General features: G+C 35.6%; 1 non-coding gene across 1 annotated transcript; it reads right to left on the bottom strand.

The window, feature by feature from the left end:
- Positions 1-12,933: 12,933 nt before the first annotated feature.
- LOC125995943 (U6 spliceosomal RNA) lies at positions 12,934-13,040 on the bottom strand. The gene has a single exon (XR_007491188.1). It is a non-coding gene; the product is annotated as a U6 spliceosomal RNA (small nuclear RNA).
- Between the last annotated feature and the right edge of the window lie 8,940 nt (positions 13,041-21,980).

Raw genomic sequence — 21,980 nt, 5'->3', positions numbered from 1 at the left:
TTATCTCCATGCTATCTCTCCGGCCCCAATAAAGCTAATGTCTTAATAGATAAATATAGATCTACTGCATATCTATATACTATATCTACTTACCCATTGCCTAACACATTGATTCCATATTTGGGCTCATTAATAATGTTGTGGCAAACATGGGAGCACAGATATTTCACCAAAGTATTTTTTAATCTTCTTTGGGTATACTCAGAAAATGAATTTCTGGATCATATCATAGTCTGTACGTAATTTCTGAGGAACCTCTCCATTGTCTTAAATCATGGGTATATAAATTTATATCCTCACCAGTAATGTGCCAGGATTTTCTTTCCCCCAACTTCTAATACATTTTTTTCTGATGAGAATTTGCCTAACATAAAATAGCTGATATTTCAATATGGTTTTGATTTGCCAATTCCTGATAAAAGATGCTGAACACTTAGATATAGGGGAAGGGTTTATTTCAAGGTTGATAGGATGCATCTTTTTATTTTCTTCAGAAGTGGAAAGCAAATCACTTTCAGAAAAAAACTTTTAAAAATAGAACTCTTTGTCAATTTGAAGGAAAACTAGGTTGTTGCTGTTTTTTTTAATAAAGCCAAGATTCTTTTCTGAAATGAAGACATTTGCAGTGACGAGAAACTAAATTGTTTCATGTAATATAAAAGACTATAAGCGTTGTGGTTAGCACTGAAATGATATTAAGTTTATAGGAAGAATAACCTGAGATTGGTAATGCTCTCAGTAGTCAAAATAAAACAAATAAACAAAATAAAAATAGCACTAGCAGATTAAAAAGTAATAAGTAAATATTTGAAGAGGTTAGGTGTGATTTCTATTTTAGTAACATTTTCTAATGCAGCATGTCAAATAAATGAATAAAGCAATAAACAAGAGTCAGAACATTGTAAAAAAAACTAAGAGTTTATTTTTCTTCTTTTCAATATGACTAAGATTAGGTAACTGTTAATTTGGATCCAGGTATCTGGCAACTTTTCTCTGATTTTTATTTATTTATAATCAGAAAATGATTGTTAAAATATAATTACCCAATTTTTCACTTTGATTCTTTAGTTTGGTCCTAGAAAAATGGTAGGCCCAATCTTCAAGTCAGGGCGATATCATCAAATTATTTTTTTCTTTTTAGGGGGGTTCAGGGGTTACTCCAGGCTCTGAGCTCAGAAATCGCTCCAGGATCAGGGGATGATATGGGATGCCAGGGATCAAACCCGCATCAGTCGGAGGTCAGCCACATGCAAGGCAAATGCCCTCCGGCTGTGCTACCACTCTGGCCCCCAAACTATTCTTTTAAGTAGAACGTAACCTGATCTTGCAAGAAAACACTAATGTAACAAGTTCTCAGCAATTCCTTTTTTAATGCTCCATTAGAGAAATAACTCCAAAGATAGTTTAGTTTAGAGGTCAACTTTTTTCCTAGTCCCGGCTATTGTAATTCATTAGTTGGAACTTTATTTGCCTGACAAATTCCAAAGTGATGCTTCTAAAGAGACTATTTAGACAATTACATTTGGAAAAAACAAAGTCTAGTGATAAGAAAATAATGATAACATTACCCCTTCCTCACTCCAATTCTAACGCTATATTAACATAATTGGGCAGAATGTGGAGTTCACCTGGCAGTGCTCAGAGGTTACTCCTGACTCTACATTCATTAATTATTCTTGGCAGTGTTTGGGGAGAATATAGGATGCTGGAGATTGACCCTTGAGTGGAAGGCAAGTGCCCTAGCTGCTGAACTATCACTCTGTCCCTAAATCTTGAATATAATCCTGTTAGAGTCAATCCTTACTGTGCAGAGAAGATATAAAGTTAATCCTCCATCAAAGTGTGGGGGTTTGGCAGAGCAATAGTACAGTGGGTGGGGTTGCCTCACACTTGTCTGGCTCAGGTTCAATTCCTGTTTTGATGGGAGTTATTTCTGAGAGCAGAGCCAGGAGTAACCCCTGAACATTGGCGGGCCTGGCCCCAAAACAAAACAAAAAAAATGAGAGTACGTGGGATCAGAGGTAGAGGAAACTGTGTAGGGATTAAGAACATGAGTTTGGAGAAGGGTTACAAACAATAAGGGTGGGGCTGGGGGCTACAGGAATGTCCAACAGTCATCTGAGATCAGATAGTAAAGGGGAAAAGCACTGCCAGGATCTATTTATGAAATATGTGTATATAATTCAGGATACTTATAAAATCCCAAGAAGTCAAATAAGACAAAACATAGAATTTTGAATTAGACAGCATAGAAATTTAGGTTATCATTGAATATTTAAGAAAAATATGACCCTGAAAGAGACAGGTTATCTGTAGATATCTCGATATTACTGTATATGTTACCTGATTCAGTACAAAGGAAAGAATATAGAACAAAAATATTAAAGTTTCTGTGAAGAATAGTGAGAATGAACACACATAGCAGGTATCACTGAACTCACTGGGCTGGCGATGAACTGTGCTTATATTAAACAGAAACATGTAGTGATGATATTGGTAAATGGTAGAGATCACTTTGGAGAAAAGATAATTTGTTCCACATCCTTTGTTCTTCACATGAAAACATTTGCCTCTTTACCTACATATCATCTTCTGTTAAATTAAAGGGTCACATTGGTGCTCGCTTCGGCAGCACATATACTAAAATTGGAATGATAAATGGTGCCATTGGTGAATTGTTAGAATTTTAGAATTAGCTCTTTATCACCTGTTGCTGTCACTTATTAGGATATGTTCAACTTGTGCTTGCTAACAGTGGAGACACTTTCCTCCACCTCTTTCCTATTATTGTCATGCTTGTGATAGCTCATCCACTTTATAAGGATCCTGGGAGACTCTTCTGTTCATGGGAACAAATGAGGGAGGTGGCAGATAATATATGATGAAGTGGCTCTGGGACTTCATAACCCAACAAGACCTTCACATATTATTAAACAGTTTCAAGTGACTTAACCATGACATGGCATCTCCAGAGAATAAAGGGATCATTGTCACCACTGTCCCCATGGAGGAACCTAAATGACTGGAGTATTCTTCATTTCTCAGAGAAAGTGAAAGGGAAAAGGAAGCAAATAGTGTTTATTTGCCTGGACCACTGGTCCAATCCAATCATTTTGAATTCTCTAAAGGACTATTGCTGGGGATATGTTTGCTCACAATATTTATTTAGTACAATTGCAAAGAAACCTGGTATGACTAGTTAAGATGCTTCTAAGAAGAATCAGGCAAGTCATTAAAATAAGTCACAATTAATTAACTCTTTTATACTGTCTTAGCCATTAATATACTTATTTTTATGAGATAAAAGTTGTTTAATTTTAGTAAATATAATTGCTGCCATGATTAGCTTGGTTATGTTCCTGTAACAACGCTAAATTTCTATGGTTTATAATAACTAAGGTAGGTTTACTTTTGTTCCTATTATGTATCTATTGAAGCTTGGCAGTAGCTTCTGCTCCATTCTATCCAAAGATGATGGATGCATCATTATGTGGATTTCCACAGGAAATGGAGGCAGATTAAAGGGTATATAAAAATTAAATGCTTTTTTTTTTTGGTTTTTGGGCCACAACTGTTTGACACTCAGGGGTTATTCCTGGCTATGCCCTCAGAAATCGCTCCTGGCTTGTGGGGACCATATGGGACACCGGGGGATCGAACCACAGTCCTTCCTATACTAGCGCTTGCAAGGCAGACACCTTACCTCTAGTGCCACTTTCCTGGCCCCTAAATGCTTTAATTTTAATTTTATCATAATCAAAGAAAATATAATGTTTTACTTAACTTCGAGAAATTGGATTAAGAAGTGCACTCTTCCTTGGTGCCAAGAAGGAAAACAAAAAAATAGTGTATCAATAAAAATAGTAATTTCTGTTTCAAAAATGTATGTTACTAAAAAATAAAAATATCTATCCATGAACTTGATCCAATGTAAAACTAGAGATAATTTTTTTTTTTTACAAATTAAGCTTTATTATAGAACCACTTCAAATCTTAAGCCTAAAGACAAAACTTTTCAAGGGACCACTCTGCAAGCCAATTCACAAAGGGATCATAATCCATAAAATAACAATGATCTCAATATGAAGATAAATTCTTGCTTATCTTACTTATTCCTAAGCATTCCAGAAACTTACGTAGACCTGTAATTTCATACCACTAATGTATAATTTGTTACAATGCCAATGATTTCTCTAAAAATAAAATGTAAAGGGCTGGGATGTGGCTTAGCCTTAGAACACTTACTTACCTTGCATTGTGACGACATTAGTTGGATCTCCAGCAATACACATAATAAAAGGTTCGTATCATTGTATGAACCTAGTTAATAAATATTTCATGTCTTTTTATAATAGGGTCATATCTTATCCTTGATGATATTTTTACATTGGCATTTAAAACATAAAATATACATCCTAGTCAAGATTTGATTCCCTGTTCCAGTATTAATTTAATCTCAGTAACTAAATCACTTCTCTGACTTTGATTTCCCATTTGTAAAATAAAAAAATACTGCCTAAAAGGGTAGAATTACATAAATAATTGCTATTAGATGAAGTAAATTAAATTCTGGGTAATAATAAATGAACTAACATGTGATTATATAAGTAGAAAATGTCCAAATACATAACAGAAGATACTTAGATCTAATCACATCAAGTGAAATCATTGAAAACTTGGAATACAAAATTTCAACTTATTTTCTAGTTTTTCCAATTATGTATAAAACAAAAACCGATGAATGACTATTTTCAGTATTCCCTAACATTTTTTCCAAGAGTTTTTGAAGAGAGAGATATAGAACTAAAGTCATACAAAAGTCTTTATTGTTCATACCTCATTTCCCGTGCACAGTAATAGCCATATGTTAAATAAATGCTTCTCATAATACATCAGAAAAAGTAAAGTTCTTCAGTTACCTAAAATTAGATGCAGAAAGTATGTCAAAGATTCATAAGAACATTTTTCTCTAGTAGACAGAAAGAAGGACTGGACAAATAGTACAGCAGGTAAAGCACGTGCTTTGCTTAAGGCTGACCTGGGTTTAATCTCTGGGAACCCAGGAGGACCCTGAGAACCTTCCAGAAGTGTTCCAAGAGCACAAAGCCAGGAAGAATCTTTGAGCACTGTAAAATGTGGCCCTACAAAAAAATGGTAAAGAAAATTGACATTTTTATTATTATTATTATTATATGATATTAGCATTTAATATGGTTTAAATGATATATATGCATACTAAATGTGTTTTGATGTATTTTATTAAAAAGACTATCAAATTAGTTGTGCCATTGAGCATATATTATTCTAAGAACTTTCCTCAGAACTAGATGAATGGAAGCTGATTTCTCTTACATACCTTTACGTATTCCTTGATCTCTATTTTTATTCTTCTCTTTGCTCACTGGTACTAAAGTCCTCCCAATCACTTGGCATGCTATCAATCACTTTCTGAGACTCCAAGTTCTTATTCATCATCTCTTTAGCTCTATATCTCTATTTATTCTCATCTATGGATCATGGAGTGATTTAGTAAAATTTATACATTGTCTCTTCAGGGTTCCTTAATTTCCTCAACTTCAGTGCAACAAAACTTTCCATTTCAAAACTTTCCATTTCAGAAAGCAATACTTGGGACTCAATTATAAGATAATTATTTGATATAAAAGTTTGAAAATATGAAATGACCCTCATAGTCCACAACATTCCTTAAATCCATTCAATTCTATCCTTCACCAAAATCTGCCTCTCCTACATTTTTATCCAAATCAGTTACAAATACTAAACTCAAACCAACTCTTCAGTTTTCTGTAAGTCCTGTGATAATTATTGGTGGGTTGGACTAGTCTCAAGAGTTTTCTAGCCTCACAATTTCTAAACTAGAAAATCTATATAAATGAAATAATATATGTAATTTTGTGATTTAAGACTTACTGGTTTCTTTAGTTCAAGTTAATGTCCTTTTTTCCTATATGTGCCTCTGTTAATCTTTCTGGGCCATTTATTACTCTAATATTGGTTCATCAATGCTTTTCATATGTTTATCAATATTTCTATTCCTTTTCTAAAGTTATCTTTCAATTAGTAGTGACTTATTTTGGAGGTTGGTGCAATAGTGCAGTTGGTGGGTTCCTTACTTTTGAATCCCTGGAATCTCAAATATTCCCCAAATACCACCAGGAGTAATTCTTTTTTAATATGTTTTTTAATTGAATCACAATAAGATACACATTTACAAAGTTGTTCATGATTGAATTTCAATCATATAATGCCTAATACCCATTCAGTGCATATTTTCAGCCAATAATGTCCGAAATTTCCCTCCCGCCCTCCCACTGTTGCCCTGTCTGCTTCTGACATTTTTCTTCCTCTCTCTCTCTCTCTCTCTCTCTCTCTCTCTCTCTCTCTCTCTCTCTCTCTCTCTCTCTCTCTCTCTCTCTCTCTCTCGCTCTCTCTCTCTCTCTTCCTCTCTCTCTCTCTCTTCCTCTCTCTCTTTCACTCTTCCTGTTCTTCTTTTGTTTGCTTATTTTTGTTTTGGGGCCACACCTGGCTGCTCTCAAGGGTTACTCCTGGCTCTGTGCTTAGAAATCGCTCCTGTCGGGCTTGGGGGACCATATGGGATGCTGGGGATCAAACCTGCGTCCATCTCAGGTCTGCCACATGCAAGGCAAAAGCCCTACCGCTGAGCTATTGCTTGGCCCCCTGTTTTCCTTTAGACGTTATTATTTGCAATATTGCTAACTGAAAGAGTATAATGCATATCACTTTACCTCCATTCATCTTCCAGTTCTTGTCCAGAATGATATTTACAACTATCATTGTCTTAATGGTCCCTTCTCTGCCTTCACTACCTTACCCTGCTCATTATTGCAATCTTCCACCCATGGATCAGTCCTCCTAGACATAATCCCTACTGCCTTTGGGTAATACTATAAACATTTTTATATCCCAGAAATGAGTGTTATTATTCTGTCTATCCCTTTTCCTCTGACTCATTTCTTCAGCATAATATAAATCTTTGTATCTGCAAATTTTATAACTTCATTTTTCTAACAGTTGCCTAGTATTTATTGTAGATGTACCATGATTTCTTTATCCACTCATCTGTTCTTGGGCATTTGGCTGTTTTCAGATTCTGGCATTTGTGAATAGTTTTGTAATAAATATAGGAGTGCAGAAGTCTTTTCTGCATTGTGTTTTGGAACTCATAAGGCATATTTCCAGGTCATTTTGGAGCTCAATTCCTAGTTCTTTTGAGGAATATCCATATTGTTTTTCCAAAAGTCTGGACCAGTTAACATTTCCACTAGGAGTAAATGAGTACCTTTCTACCTTTCTTGCTTTTTGTATACCAGCAGTATCTGTGGTGTGAGGTGATACCTCATTGTTGCTTTGATTTACATATCCCTGGTGATTAGTGATGAAGACCATTTTTATGTGCATTTGGGCCATCCATATTTCTACTTTGAGAAAGTTCTTGTTCATCTTTTATCCCCATTTTTATGATGGGGTAAGATTTTTTCTATCAAGCTCTACCATTGCTACCCTTTATCAAATGAATATTTGGTGAATGATATTCTTCCATAATGGGTCAGTGTTAGTATCCTGGTCATTGTTTCTTTCTTTCTTTTTTATTTTTTTTTCAATTTTTTTCTTTGATTTAAACACCATGATTACAAATTTGTTCATGACTGAGTTTTAGTTTTAAAATATACACCAACCCATGAACATTAGTTACCACCAATGTCCTAGTTTCCCTCCCATTCTCTACCTTGCCTACCTCTGGGCAGGCATAATAGTCTTCTCTCTCTCTCTCTCTCTCTCTCTCTCTCTCTCTCTCTCTCTCTCTCTCTCTCTCTCTCTCACTCACTCTCTCTCATTCTTTCACTCTCTCACTCACTCTCTTTCTCTCTCTTCCATTTCTCCATTTTACATATTGTGGTTTGCACTATTGTTAATGAAGGGGCTCCATGGGTATCACTTTATCTCTGTCCAATACCCAATTATTGTCCCAAGTGATAAGTTCCAACTGATCACTATTGGCTATCTGTATCATTATCATAATGGTTCTTTCTCTGCCCTAACTACACTGCTCCACTATTTGTGGCAAGCTTCCTACTTTGGACTTGCCCTCCTCTCTATTTTTTCTAGATATTATTACTATACTATTTTTATTTTTATAGCCCATAAATGAGTGATATTATATATGCATATATATATTCTTCTGACTCATTTCAATCAGCACAATTCTCTCCATATACATCCATGTAAAAGCAAATTTCATGACTTCATTTATTTCCTAACAGCTGCATGGTATTTCATTGTGTAGATATACCACAGTTTCTTTAGCCACTCATTTGTTCTCAGGCATTCGAGTTATTACCAGATTCTGATACTGCAAATAGTGCTTAAATAAATGTAAGAGTGTATAGGGCATATTCTGTATGGTGTTTTTGTGTTCCTAGGGAATATCCATAGGAGTGGTACTGCTGGATCATATGGGAGCTCATTTTACAATTTTGTCTTCTTTCTTGTTTGGGGGCCACACCTGGTGGTGCTCAGAGGTTACTCCTGACTCTATTATCAGAAATCACTTCCAGTTGGCTCAGGGGACCATATCAGATGCTGGGGATTAAACCCAGGCCTGCCTTGTGCAAGATAAAAACCCTACCCACTGTGTTATTGCTCTGGCCCCACATTTTCCAAGTTTTTGAGTAATATTCATATTGTATTACAAAAAACGCTGAACTAGTTAGCATTCCCACCAGCAGTGAATGAGAATTCCTTTCTCTTGCATGTGCACCAGCACTAGTTGTTCTTTGTGATGTGTGATAGTCTCTGTGGTATAAAATGATACCTCATTTTTGTTTTGATTTGAATCTCCCTAATGATTAGTGATATGGAGCAATTTTTCATGTGCCTTTTGGCTATCTGTATTTTTTCTTTAAGAAAATAAAACAAATAAAATAAATGTTGATTTCTTCTTATTTTTGGATGGGGTTAGATGTATTTTTTTTGCTGAGTTCTATCAGTGCGTTGTATAACTTAGATATTTTGAGGGGTATTGGGTGAGTAGCTTCTCCCATTTTGTGTGTAGTCTTTATATCCTAGTTACCTTTTTCTGTGAGGTGCAGAAGTGATTACTTTCTCTTGAGGTACAGAAATTTCTTAGTTTAATGCAGTCCCATTTGTTTGTTATATTTTTTTCCACAAGAGTAATTTTTGAGTATAAACCCAGGTGTAACCTCAGAGCATTATTGAGTTTGACCCTCACAAAAGAGTGATTTCCTTTCATTATACAGTTCAACATGTATTAATGTATTTAAAATATTTTTATATTTCACAAAATGTATTATTTTTAAATATACTAATCAAAGTTCTTTAGAGTAGATTTTTATGCAACTTTAATTTTTGCCACATTGTTCTAGCTTTTAAAATTCATATTATGCAGCATTTTTGTTAATATTTATGTCCATGCTCTTCATGGAGTATATATATAGATGATAAAGTCTTTCTCTCAGAGGGGAGTACTATCTATTTAAGAGTTATGCACTGGACATCACTAAAGGATACTTGATAGTAAGCACATATCTTCCTAGGACTCTTTATAGTGTTCAGTATCTGGACATCTATTTAATTGAACTGATATATATTCATGAGAAATTATCTAAGGTCCTGCCTGAACATATAAGAATAAAAGAGAGAGTGGTGGGAAGAAGGATGACAGACAGAGAGGAGGAAGGCACATAGAGAAATAGAGAAAGACAGAGAGACTTGAAATTGGTTCATTTAATTTTGTCTTGCTCAAGCAAGGTAAACCTTTTGTCTCTTAATATTTTCAACTCAGTAGAGGTAGGTCCCCCACACCATGATATATGTTACATGGTTTATTCCCCATGTGTCTCTTCTCCTGAGCCCATTACACAAAGTATAAAGTAGGTGATAAAGCCAGGGAAGGCATTTCACTGTTCAACACAATTTACAGAGGAGAACGTAGAGAAATATTTTAATGTCCAGAAAGATCAATCGTCAAGTTGTTCAATTTTATCCAGAGAGTTGATTGTAAACTCAGGATCAGATTCAAGAATTCCAACTTTCTCTGCATTATTATATCTATCATATTCTATGCATACTAATCAAAAGCTTTCAATGTTTACATCTCTTTTCTGAATATCAGACACAAATTTCCCTTTGTTTATTGAATACTTCTGTTGGGCCATTCCCTTAAACCCATTTCTAGTATTCCCCATATCAACTTGTGGCTCTTTTATTTTCAGCTATCACTTCATCTCTCTTCCTACTTCCTCATCAATATAAATAATGACCATATAAACACTCTAAGTCTTCATTTTTCTTCAACCTTTATTTAAAATTTCTTATTTATCAATTCAGTTTTTAAAAATAAAATTTCTTCTATTAGTTCCATTATTGTCTTTTCAATTAGTTCCATTAGTTCTGTTAGTTTTATTAGTTCCATTATTGTCTTTTCTCCTTTATCCAGCTCTTAACTCAATTACAGCAAATGAATAATAATAGAATATTAATGAATCCTTATCTTCAGCCAGTTCCCTGTGATAAGTCTCCTCTGAAACCAATAATTAGTTTGTGAAATCATGCCAAGTTGTAAAGAGTCTGTTCTTTGGGCAAGATCAAAATTTTTATTTTCTTATTTTAATTAAATTTAATTAAATCAGGATGCCAAGAAATAGAAAACAATCACAAACTTACCCATATCCATTATTTCTTATTGAATTCAGTGCTTGGTTAAAGTTTGATGTTCCCAAAGGTCTTTTAGCCTTTTTCCTCAAGAAAAAAGGTTCAAGTGTCCACTATTTGCTCTGAACATTTGTAGTCTTTTCAATAACATAGGTAGGATACTGATCAACGTAATTTATGACAAGTCTAGTCTCTGGACAGAGATCACATTGGTCCTCTATTAAGGACAAAAATCTCAGAAAAAGTGGGGTAACATAGATATTCTTACTTCCATGGAACAAAATTACAGCTATATTAGTTAACACAAGCAAACAAAAAGCCAATTAATAACTCATTTAGGAAAACTAATCAAAATGGGCTAATGTATCTATTCTGACATGAAGAAAAACTGGGAAAACACTCTTACAAACAGTTGCCATGTCTACATTTGGCCAGTTCTCAGAAGATATATATATATATACATACATACATACATACATATATATAGTATATATACATATATATAGTATACAAAGCCATGAAAAATAATGGTACCTGGTCTTGCAGCTGAAAGTGATAATTTTAGGAAGAGAGAGTTAGTCTTGCTAAAGCCATGCCAGCTGCATCACCCACAATTGCTCTTTCACCAATGGTTGTGCTTACCACTCCTATACACCTCTCTGTAGATATACCAATCTGACCAAACTAGAGATACAAAAGATTTGGACTGACATCACCAGGACTTTTTTGGAGTAAGTGCAGGCACCCTCCCACTACCTTCTTTTTTTTTTTTTTTTTTTGGTTTTTGGGCCACACCCGGTGACGCTCAGGGGTTACTCCTGGCTATGCGCTCAGAAGTCGCTCCTGGCTTGGGGGACCATATGGGAAACCGGGGGATAGAACCGCGGTCCATCCAAGGCTAGCGCAGGCAAGGCAGGCACCTTACCTCTAGCGCCACCGCCCGGCCCCGTCCCACTACCTTCTTAAATTTCCTGAAGGCCTAGCAGCCAAAAACACGCCCCACAAAATTTGCAGTATCAGCAATAGTGTTTGGTATTTCTGAACTGTATGGCCACATTCACAGCCATTTTACAACTCGATTTTTTAATACTGTCATACCCATAGGATCACACCAATTTAATGTTTAAAAATAAAAGAAGTAACAGATTGATCAACTAGCAACAAGAGCTTACTAAGCCGTCTGACAATGACTTAATGACCTCATTGGGAGATACAATAATATTCACAAGTTCTCTTATTGCTGTACTGTTTTCTTTCTACTTTTTTCCCCTTTTTTTCGTTTTTTAAATAATTTTGCCTCCATTTATCTGGAAACAAATATATTATGATTAATTATGTTCAATATATGATAAATGGTCTTTAAGTAATTTATGTTAAAAATTGTTAAAACAGGATATACAACTCAGGGACCTCTCTAAAATCATTCTCCAAACATTTAACAATATTCTTAATTTTATAATCTGATGTCTTCACAATTTTTGCAGCAAAACATTTGGACAAATCTTTCACTACTCTCCAGGGCCGGAGTGGTGATGCAAGCAGTAAGACGTCTGCCTTGCTTGTGCTAGCCTAGGAAGGACTGCAGTTCGATCCTCCAGCGTTCCATATGGTCCCCAAGGCAGAAGCAATTTCTGAAAGCATACCCAGGAGTAACCCCTGAGTGTCAGTGGGCATGGCCCAAAAACAGACAAATAAAAAAATCTTTCACTACTCTTATATAACTAATATTTTCCATATACATTTAGTAACTAATGACAAAAATACACCACATATTTTATATTTTGATTCATATTATTTTTATGTTGCTTCTTTTCTTAAAATGTTCTCAGCACAGCATATGACAGTCTGAAAAAAAACCTATAGGCTCTGTGACACTCATTTACCATCAGGGGAAAAAAAATCAAACTTTCCTTTATGTGCTGATGGCACTTTTTTATATCAATAGTATAATACTTATTAGTATTAGTTCTATACTTATTAGAACTTTGCATTGAACTTTTTTTAATGAAATAATTTTATTTATTTATTTATTTTAATTTATTATTATTATTTTTTATTTTATTTAAACACCTTGATTACATATATGATTGTGTTTGGGTTTCAGTCATGTAAAGAACACCACCCATCACCAGTGCAACATTCCCATCACCAATGTGTCTGAAAATTATTATTGCAAGAATGTCTTTCATTTTTCTTAAAACCCATAGATGAGTGAGACCAAAAAATATTGAACACTTCACAAATTTGCATGTCATCCTTGTGCAGGGGCCATGCTAATCTTCTCTGTATCGTTCCAATTTTAGTATATGTGCTGCTGAAGCGAGCACTGCATTGATCTTCTGTGTGATGAATATGAGCTCTGGAAAAGCCAAGTATTTAGGTTCTTCAGTTTTGTTTCAAGTACATCAACATTTGCTATTTATCAGGGTCCATGACTATGGTAATCTTGATGAACTCATATTTAGAAGGCTGCTATAATTTATAAACATTGAAATTTTCTCTGGTAGGCCTAATTTTAAAACTAAACAAGGAAATAAACACTTCAAAAACATTAAAAAACTAATAAAATGCAAGTTGTGACTATTATTAGACTCATCTTTAAGATATGGTCAATAATTTTAAAGAAAAATAATGCCAGGCCCGGAGAGATAGCACAGCGGTGTTTGCCTTGCAAGCAGCCAATCCAGGACCAAAGGTGGTTGGTTCGAATCCCGGTGTCCCATATGGTCCCCCGTGCCTGCCACGAGCTATTTCTGAGCAGACAGTCAGGAGTAACTCCTGAGCACCACTGGGTGTGGCCCAAAAGAAAACCAAAAAAAAAAAAAAAAAAAAGGAAAAAAAGAAAAATAATGCCAGAAAAGGACAATATATTCTGACACTGGATTGAGAGCACTGGGGGAAAATGATGATTATCTTACTTAACAACAGCAAAAAAGGTTTAACAATAATAAATTTATTTTTATTTAATAAATAAAATAAGTAAATCTATTTTATTTTATTTTATTTAATAACCCCATTTTAAAATGGTAAGAGAAAATAAACTGATACTTCTCTTAAAAAGAAAAATGGATGTCCAGTAAGCATATGAAAAGAAGACATCTGGGCCTGGAGAGATAGCACAGCAGCGTTTGCCTTGCAAGTAGCCGATCCAGGACCAAAGGTGGTTGGTTCAAATCCTGGTATCCCATATGGTCCCCTGTGCCTGCCAGGAGCTATTTCTGAGCAGACAACCAGGAGTAACCCCTGAGCACCACTGGGAGTGACCCAAAAACCAAAACAAAGAAAAGAAGACATCCTCACTTATTTGGATTTCCTCACAGGGAAATCTAAATGAGAAGAATATGAGAATTACACCTGTGAGAATGGCATATATTTAAAGGGCTCAGAACAATTTGTGTTGGGAGCAAGAACAGAGTAGGAGAAAAGAAACTTTCAGGCACTATACATGAGAATGTCTGCTTCAACCTCCATGGAATACAATATGGAGATTTCTCAAAAGAATGAATCTTTCATATATCCAGTAATTCCACTTCTTTATATCTAGCCCCAATACACAGAATATTCATTAGAAAAGATATATGTGAATTTATGTTCATTGCAACACTTAATACAATAGCCAGAATAGGAAAAATACCTAGATGTTCAACTACACAAGAGTGGATAATTAATTTGTCCCATGTAGAGATATAATATTCCATACCTATATCTATATACATGATGTTATACAATGCATTCATAAAGGATGATAAAATGACACAAGTCTTCAACTTGGATAGAACTTACATTAATTGAAATAAATCAGAAAGTACAAAAATAAATACAGGATGTTCTAGCTAATCTGTGGTATATAGAGCAATATGTCTAAGGAATGAAAGGTATCAAAAATGAGCAAACCACTGGCTCTAGACATAGAAATGAAAATGCCAGTAGAGAGAGAAAGGGGGGGAGTGAAGTATATGGGCGGATGAATATTGGGAAAATTGAATGCCTGAAACTCTGTTATCACCAACTTTTTAATAATGATTTAATAAAATTTTTAAATAAAAGAAATAATAAAGTTTTTTCTACATCAATGAACATGTAAAAATGGATAAAAACAAAAAGGAAGCAAAGAACAGACAAAGCACAGTTAAGAAAACTGGTTAATAAGAAAATTGAGAAAGAAGAAAAGAAACAAAGGGAAAACTTGTAGTTAAATCCAATGAAAGCTAGTATATTTATGAGGAATTTTCTCCAGGCTATTAGGTAATATGCTTTTGCTAGCTAAGTAAAGAAATAAAAAGTGGTGAGGGATACAAAAAAGCTGGGGCTGATCATACTGTATTAAAACTCTCCCTGGGGTTATTTAGCTGCACTTTGCTCCAGACGTACTATTCAGAGAAGTGTCCTAAACAGGCATGCTTAGTGACAACATATATACCACTCCCTTTATGAGAAGGTTTCTTGGAGACTACTCAAAGAGCAGGAACTTATAATGCAGTAGGATTTATTGGTAATGCTGTAAATAAAGTATGTTTCCTTTTGCTTGAATGATCTCAGCAAAGTTGTCTCCTCTTTTCAGGCAGGAGTTTCCGAATGAAGACCCTGGGGAACACTTTCAGAAAAAGATCAGCCATACGCTCTCCCTGGGCACCATTAACTTAGAAACAACCTCAATTTGGATTGGAAAAAAACTAAGCTTTGTAAAAATTATGGCCTTTATGATAATGCCCAAGAGAGTACAGTATATACAGATATACATTAAATTCAAACTAAATAGCATGCTTTCTCTGTCTAAAGAGTCAGCATTTTCATGAGTCCTCCATAGGAAATTCTTGTTCTCTACATTGGTGAACCTTTGTCCTGTCTCATTCATTTTTCTAGTCGGCTCAAATTTGTCATCTCCCACCTGGATCTGGCTTGATTAAAAATCGCTTGACTAATAAGCCTCTGAATGGTAGATCTGCTCTGTGCACATTGACATTCACCAATGGACATTAATTGCCCCCTTCAGTGATGACTGTCCTCTCTCTTCAGCATCTTGCTACTTGAAAACAACATATTTTGAATAGAAATTTTAAATCAAGTTTTGGGGTTAGAATATAGGAATAGAAAAGGGGGAAGAAATGCCAAAGAAAGACAGATGAAGACAAACAAGCACAGAAAATTATATGATTCAAAATATCTTCTGCTTTATTTTTTTCCTTTTGGGGGTATTTTGGAGACCACACCTTGTGGTGTTCAGGGATTACTCCTGATTTTATACTCAGAAATTGCTCCTGGTGATGCTCAGGGGACCATACAGGATGCGGGGGGATAGAACCAAGGTTAGACACAAACAAGGAAAATGCCTTACCTATTGTACTATCACTGCATTCATTATCTGTGCTCTTGAGATGCACTGGTACACTGATTCCCTGGGTTTTAAAAATAAAATCACATGCATTTTTTTTTATTATTGAGATGTTGTTGCATGCCAGGCATGAAACTGAGGGCTTTTCCTGCATATTCTCATTTATTTCTTACAACAAATTGGAAGTGTTATTATAATCCCATTTTTACAGCTGAATAATCTCAAGTTTAGGCAGGTTAATGGACTTATTCAAGGTTACAGAGTCAATAAGTGGTAGATCCAGTACTTAAACCTATATTTTCCTAATCACTACTGTAAGCCACTTTAGAAGTAATGATTAGAAATAAGCATCATTTTAAAGAGTATTAAAGTACCTTTCCCTATACCAGGGGACAGTGCTCCTAATAACAGTAGTGATATAGGAACAGGAAGGAAATAAGTCATATAAGATTAGAAAGAGAATGGCTGGGGCTGGAGTGATGGCACAGTGGTAGAGTGTTTGCCTTGAACGTGGCTGAGACAGTACAGACCTGGGTTCGATTCCTAGAGCCCCATATGGTCCCCTAAGCCAGGAGAGATTTCTGAACCAGAGCCAAGAGTAACCACTGAGCGTCACCGGGTGTGGCCCAAAAACGAAAACAAAAAAAGAAAGAGAGAAAGGTGATCACAAGCAGATGAAAAAACTGCTTATCATCTCTTTTCATTAGGAAAATATAAATCAAGACAACAATGAGATATAATCTTATACCAGTGAGGATAGCATATATCAAAAATACTGGAACAATCTTTGTTTGCTTGGTTATGGTGAAAAAGGAAATTTCATCCACTGCTGGTTGAAACTTTGTCTGTTTCAGACCCTATATAAAAAACAGTATGGAGGGTACTCAATAAATTCAGAATCTAGCTGCCATATGACCCAGTAATTGCACTTTTGGTTATCTATCACCAGAAAAGAAAAATATTCATTCAAAATAACATATGCATACCACTATTCATTGCAGCACTCGGTACAATAACTAAGAGTTGGAATCAACCTAGATTGCAACAACAGATAAGTGCAAAATGAAGATGTGGTATATATAAAAATAGAATAATACCTAATTGTAAAGAATGATGCAATTCAAGGCAACATAGATGAAATTGGACAAGTTTATGTTAAATAAAGTAGGCCAGAAGAAGAATAAATATAGCATGATATAATTTATATATGGTTTTAGAATAACTGCATGAAAAATGCAATAGTTTAAATGGGAGGGGGATGTTCAGGAAACTCTTTTCCCTAGAGTAGTGTCAAGAATGAAAAACATTGAGTGGAAAGGAAAAAAACAACTGTGAATTTACTGTACCCAAGGGCCAAGAGGATTCAGGTGCATTGGTGATATTATGAAAATAAAAATCTAAACATTTAAACTGCAGAGTCAACAACAATAAAATAATGAGAATAAACTTAAAAAATTTAAACAACCAAACTTAAAAAGTTGTCTGATAGGAAGACTGAGTTGGAAATGTGTGCAGGTCCTATGGGATGAATTTGGGAAATTTGGTTGAGGGAGGATGATGCTGGTGGGACTGGTGCTCAAATTTTTCATGTCTAAAACTTAACTATGAACAACTTTGTAAAGCATAATAATCTAATTTTTTAAAATAATCATTTTATACCAGTGAGTTAATTTAAAAAAAAGAGATGGCCTCAGTAAACTTTCCTGAAAAATGGATCAGAATGCAAAAGATAATTTTATTAAACATCCTGCTTTTTCCCAATAATTTTATCTTATCATCCTGCATATCTTAAACCCTATACAGAGTACCCATTCTTCCATCTATTTAAGAGAATATAAAAAGAATGGTTTTCATCTTTCCCCAGCTTCTCTTTTCATTTGTTTTTTTTTTTGGGGGGGGGGTCCACACCCAGAGACTCTCAGCAGTTACTCCTGGCTCAGTACTAGAAAATTCTGGTCCTCAAATCCATTCCTTGTCTGTGAAGGCAGGCAGGAGTGATATGCCTCTGCTGTGAGATTACTAACTGAGAGAGACTGAGGGGACATGCCACCTTTGAGTGTTTCTCTACTCTTCTGTCTCTGAAAACTCTCCTGAGAGGGCCAAGAAAGGGCCCAGCAAAAACTGTCTCCTAGAGGTTCCAGAAGAGCATGGTTGCTCTACTTTGTTTTGCAGCCACGTGCTCTTTCTGATGAATCCCACCATAACAAGCAGAAAAACCAATCACACTACAAGCGTGGCAATGGGGAAACCTTGCAGGCAAACACCATGCACAGAGAATAAAGATGATAGCTTTAATGACCCCCCAAAAAAACCAACCATCTGATTAATCTCTCAGATAAGGAGTTTAGATTAGATATATGGAGAATCCTCATGGAAATCAAAGAAAACATAGCCCAAGCTGAACAGAATACAAAGACAGAAATCAAAAAACTTCAAACTGAAATAATATCTGAAAAACATTGTACCTGAACTGAAAAGCTCAATGAAAAGTCTCTAACAGGGTAATATCAGCAGAGGACAGAATCAATGAACTGGAAGATCAAAGGCAGACCAACTCCATACAGCAGAAGAGATTGGAAAAGAACCTTAAGGCAAACGATCAAACAATGGAAAAAGTACTCAAAGAATGTGAACAGAAAATAGAAAATAGAAGACTTTGATAAACAACAGAAACAACATAAGAATCATTGGAGTTCCAGAGGCCCAGGAAGGGAATCCCAAGGAAGAATCAACAGTCAAAGACATCATCACAAGAAACTCCTAGAGCTAAAGACTGCATGCAACCAAATCCTGCATGCCCAAATAGTACCAGCTAAAAGAGACCCAAAGAAAAACACCCCAAGACAAATCCTAGTCACAATGAAGAATCCTAGAGATAGAGATAGAAAACTGAAAGCAGAAAGATCAAAAAAGAAAATTACATTCAAAGAAGCATCCTTAAGATTTACAGCAGACATGTCATAAGAAACTATCAAGACCAGAAGACAGTGGTGGAATTTTGTGACAAGACTGAATGAAATGGATGCTTCACCTAGAATACTGCACCCTGCCTGACTCACATTCAGGTTGAAAAGAAGGATGCATAGCTTAACAGATAAGCAACAGCTCAAAAACTGTACAGATGCAAAACCAGCCTTAAAGAAATAACTAAAAGGTCTACTTAAAGACAAGACAGACCAACAGACCCATAAAACTTATACACAAAGATGACATTAAATCCATAAAAATAATCTCCCTCAGTGTCAATGGACTAAATGCACCAATTAAGAGACATAGAGTGGCTAAATGGATCAAAAAGACAAATCCAGGGCTGGAGTGGTGATGCAAGGTGTAAGGCATCTGTCTTGCCCACGGAAGCCTAGGATAGACCACGGTTAGATTCCCGTAAGCCAGGACCGATTTCTGAGGGCATTGCCAGGAGTAACCCCTGAGCATCACCAGATGTGGCACAAAAGCCAAAAAAAAAAAAAAAAAAAAAAAAAAAAAAAAAAAAAAAAGAATCCAACCTTCTGCTGCTTACAAGTCAGAACAAACAGACTCAAAATTAAAGGCTGAAAGAAAATCATCCAAGCAAACAACACCCTTAAAGCTGGGGTGGCCATATTAATATCAGACAACACAAACTTTAGAATCAGAAAAGTTGTAAGGGACAAAGATGGCCTCTTCGTACTAATAAAGGGATATGTGCAACAAAAAAAATCTCAGTACTAAAAATATATGCACCCAATGAGAGACCAGCAAATATCTAATATAATTATTGACAAATTTGAAAGAAGATATCAATAATAACACAACAATTGTTGGAGACCTCAATATGGCCCTGTCAACACTTAATAGGTTAACGAAACTGAAACCCAACAAAAATATACTACCCCTGAAAAGAGATATGGAAGAAAGAGGGCTAATATATATGACACTCCATCCCCAGAAACCTAGATAAACATTCTTCTCCAATGTACATGGGTCATTCTCCAGGATAGACAACATACTGGCACATAAAACATACCTCCATAAAATCAAGAGGATAGAAATTTTGCAGACTACCTTTGCTGAATATAAGGATCTGAAATTAGATGTGAACTACAAAGGGACACAGAAGAACTTTAACAACTGGAAATTAAACAGCCTGCTACTGAACCATCAGTGGGTCTGAGATGAAATCAAAGAGGAAATCAAAACTTTTCTGGAAACAAATGACAATGAAGACACAAACTATTCAGAATCAATGGAACACAGCAAAAGCGGCAGTGAGAGGACAATTTATAGCTTTGCAAGCACACATCAGGAAGAAAGAAGGAGCAAACATGAATAGTTAATGACTCAGCTTATAAAATTAGAAAATGATCAACAAAAGGATCCAAATACAGGGAGCCAGAAGGAAATAACAAAGCTGAGAGCAGAAATCAATGAAGTGGAAACTCAAAAAACAATCCAAAGATCAATGAAAGAAGAAATTGGTTCTTCAAAAAAAATAAACAAGATTGATAGACCATTGGCAAAACTCACAAAGGAAGATAGAGAGAAACTTGGTAACCTGTATTAGAGATAAAAATGGGGAGATCAGTACAGATACTGCAGAGTTTCAAAGATTAATCAGAAAATACTTTGAGAAACTCTATGCCACCAAACATGAGAACCTGGAAGAAATGGAAAATTCTTGGACTCTTATAACCGTACACAGTTGAATAAGGAGGATATAGCATATCTAAACACCCCCATCAATATTGAGGAAATAAAAACAGTAATCAAATGTCTGCCCCAAAACAAAAGCCCAGGCCCAGATGGATTTACTAATGAATTCTTGCTGTGTATGTAAACATGTCCATGGTATTATGATGTTACTGATCCTACCCTGATTGTGTGACCTGACATTCTTCTCCTTCCCTAGGGTAGGGCACAATCACTGATCATTTTAGGATCAGCAACATAATAATACCATGGAAATGTTTACATACACAACAAATTCTTTCAAACCTTTCTCTTTTTTTTTGGGGGGGGGTGTTACACCAGGCTGTGCTCAGGGTTTATTCCTGGCTGTCTGCTCAGAAATAGCTCCTGGCAGGCACGGGGGACTGTATGGGACATCGGGATTCGAACCAACCACCTTTTGTCCTGGATCGGCTGCTTGCAAGGCAAACACTGCTGTGCTATCTCTCCAGGCCCCCTTTCAAACCTTTCAAGAGAAAGTATTACCAATACTGGCAAGGATCTTTCGTGAAATTGAAAAAACAGAAATACTTGAAAATAGCTTTTATGAAGTCAATATCACCTTGATACCAAAACCAGATAAAGATGCTGCCAAAGAGAAAGTTGCAGACCAAAAACCCTGATGAACACAGATGCAATGATCCTCAACAAAAGCCTGGTAAATAGGATCCAATGCCTCATCAATAAGATCATTCACTAAACAGATAGGAATATATTAAACTGAGAAGCTTCTGCACCTCAAAGGAAACAGTGCCCAGGATACAAGAGCCACCCACTGAATGGGAGAAACTATTCCCATCAGATAAGGGGCTAATATCCAAAATATACAAGGCACTGACAGAATTTTACAAGCAAGAAATATCTAATCCAATCAAAAACTGGGGAGAAGAAATGAACAGACACTTTGCCAAAGAAGAAATACAAATGGCCAAAAGCACATAAAAATGTTCCACATCACTAGTCATCAGGGAGATGCAAATCAAAACAACTATGAGGTACCATCTCATGCCACAGAGATTGGCACATATTACAAAGAATGAGAACACACAGTGCTGGCGAGGATGTGGAGAGAAAGGAACTCTTATTCACTGCTGGTGGGAATGCCGTCTAGATCAAACTTTATGGAAAGTGATATGGATATTCCTACAAAAACTGGAAATTGAGATTCCATACAATATAGCTGTACCACTCCTAGGGTTATAACCTAGGAACACAAAAATACAATACA

The sequence above is a fragment of the Suncus etruscus genome, chromosome 1, assembly GCF_024139225.1.
Source record: "Suncus etruscus isolate mSunEtr1 chromosome 1, mSunEtr1.pri.cur, whole genome shotgun sequence".
Taxonomy (NCBI): domain Eukaryota; kingdom Metazoa; phylum Chordata; class Mammalia; order Eulipotyphla; family Soricidae; genus Suncus; species Suncus etruscus.
The sequence above is the reverse complement of the archived record's forward strand: the minus strand, read 5'-3'. Positions and strand labels throughout refer to the sequence as shown.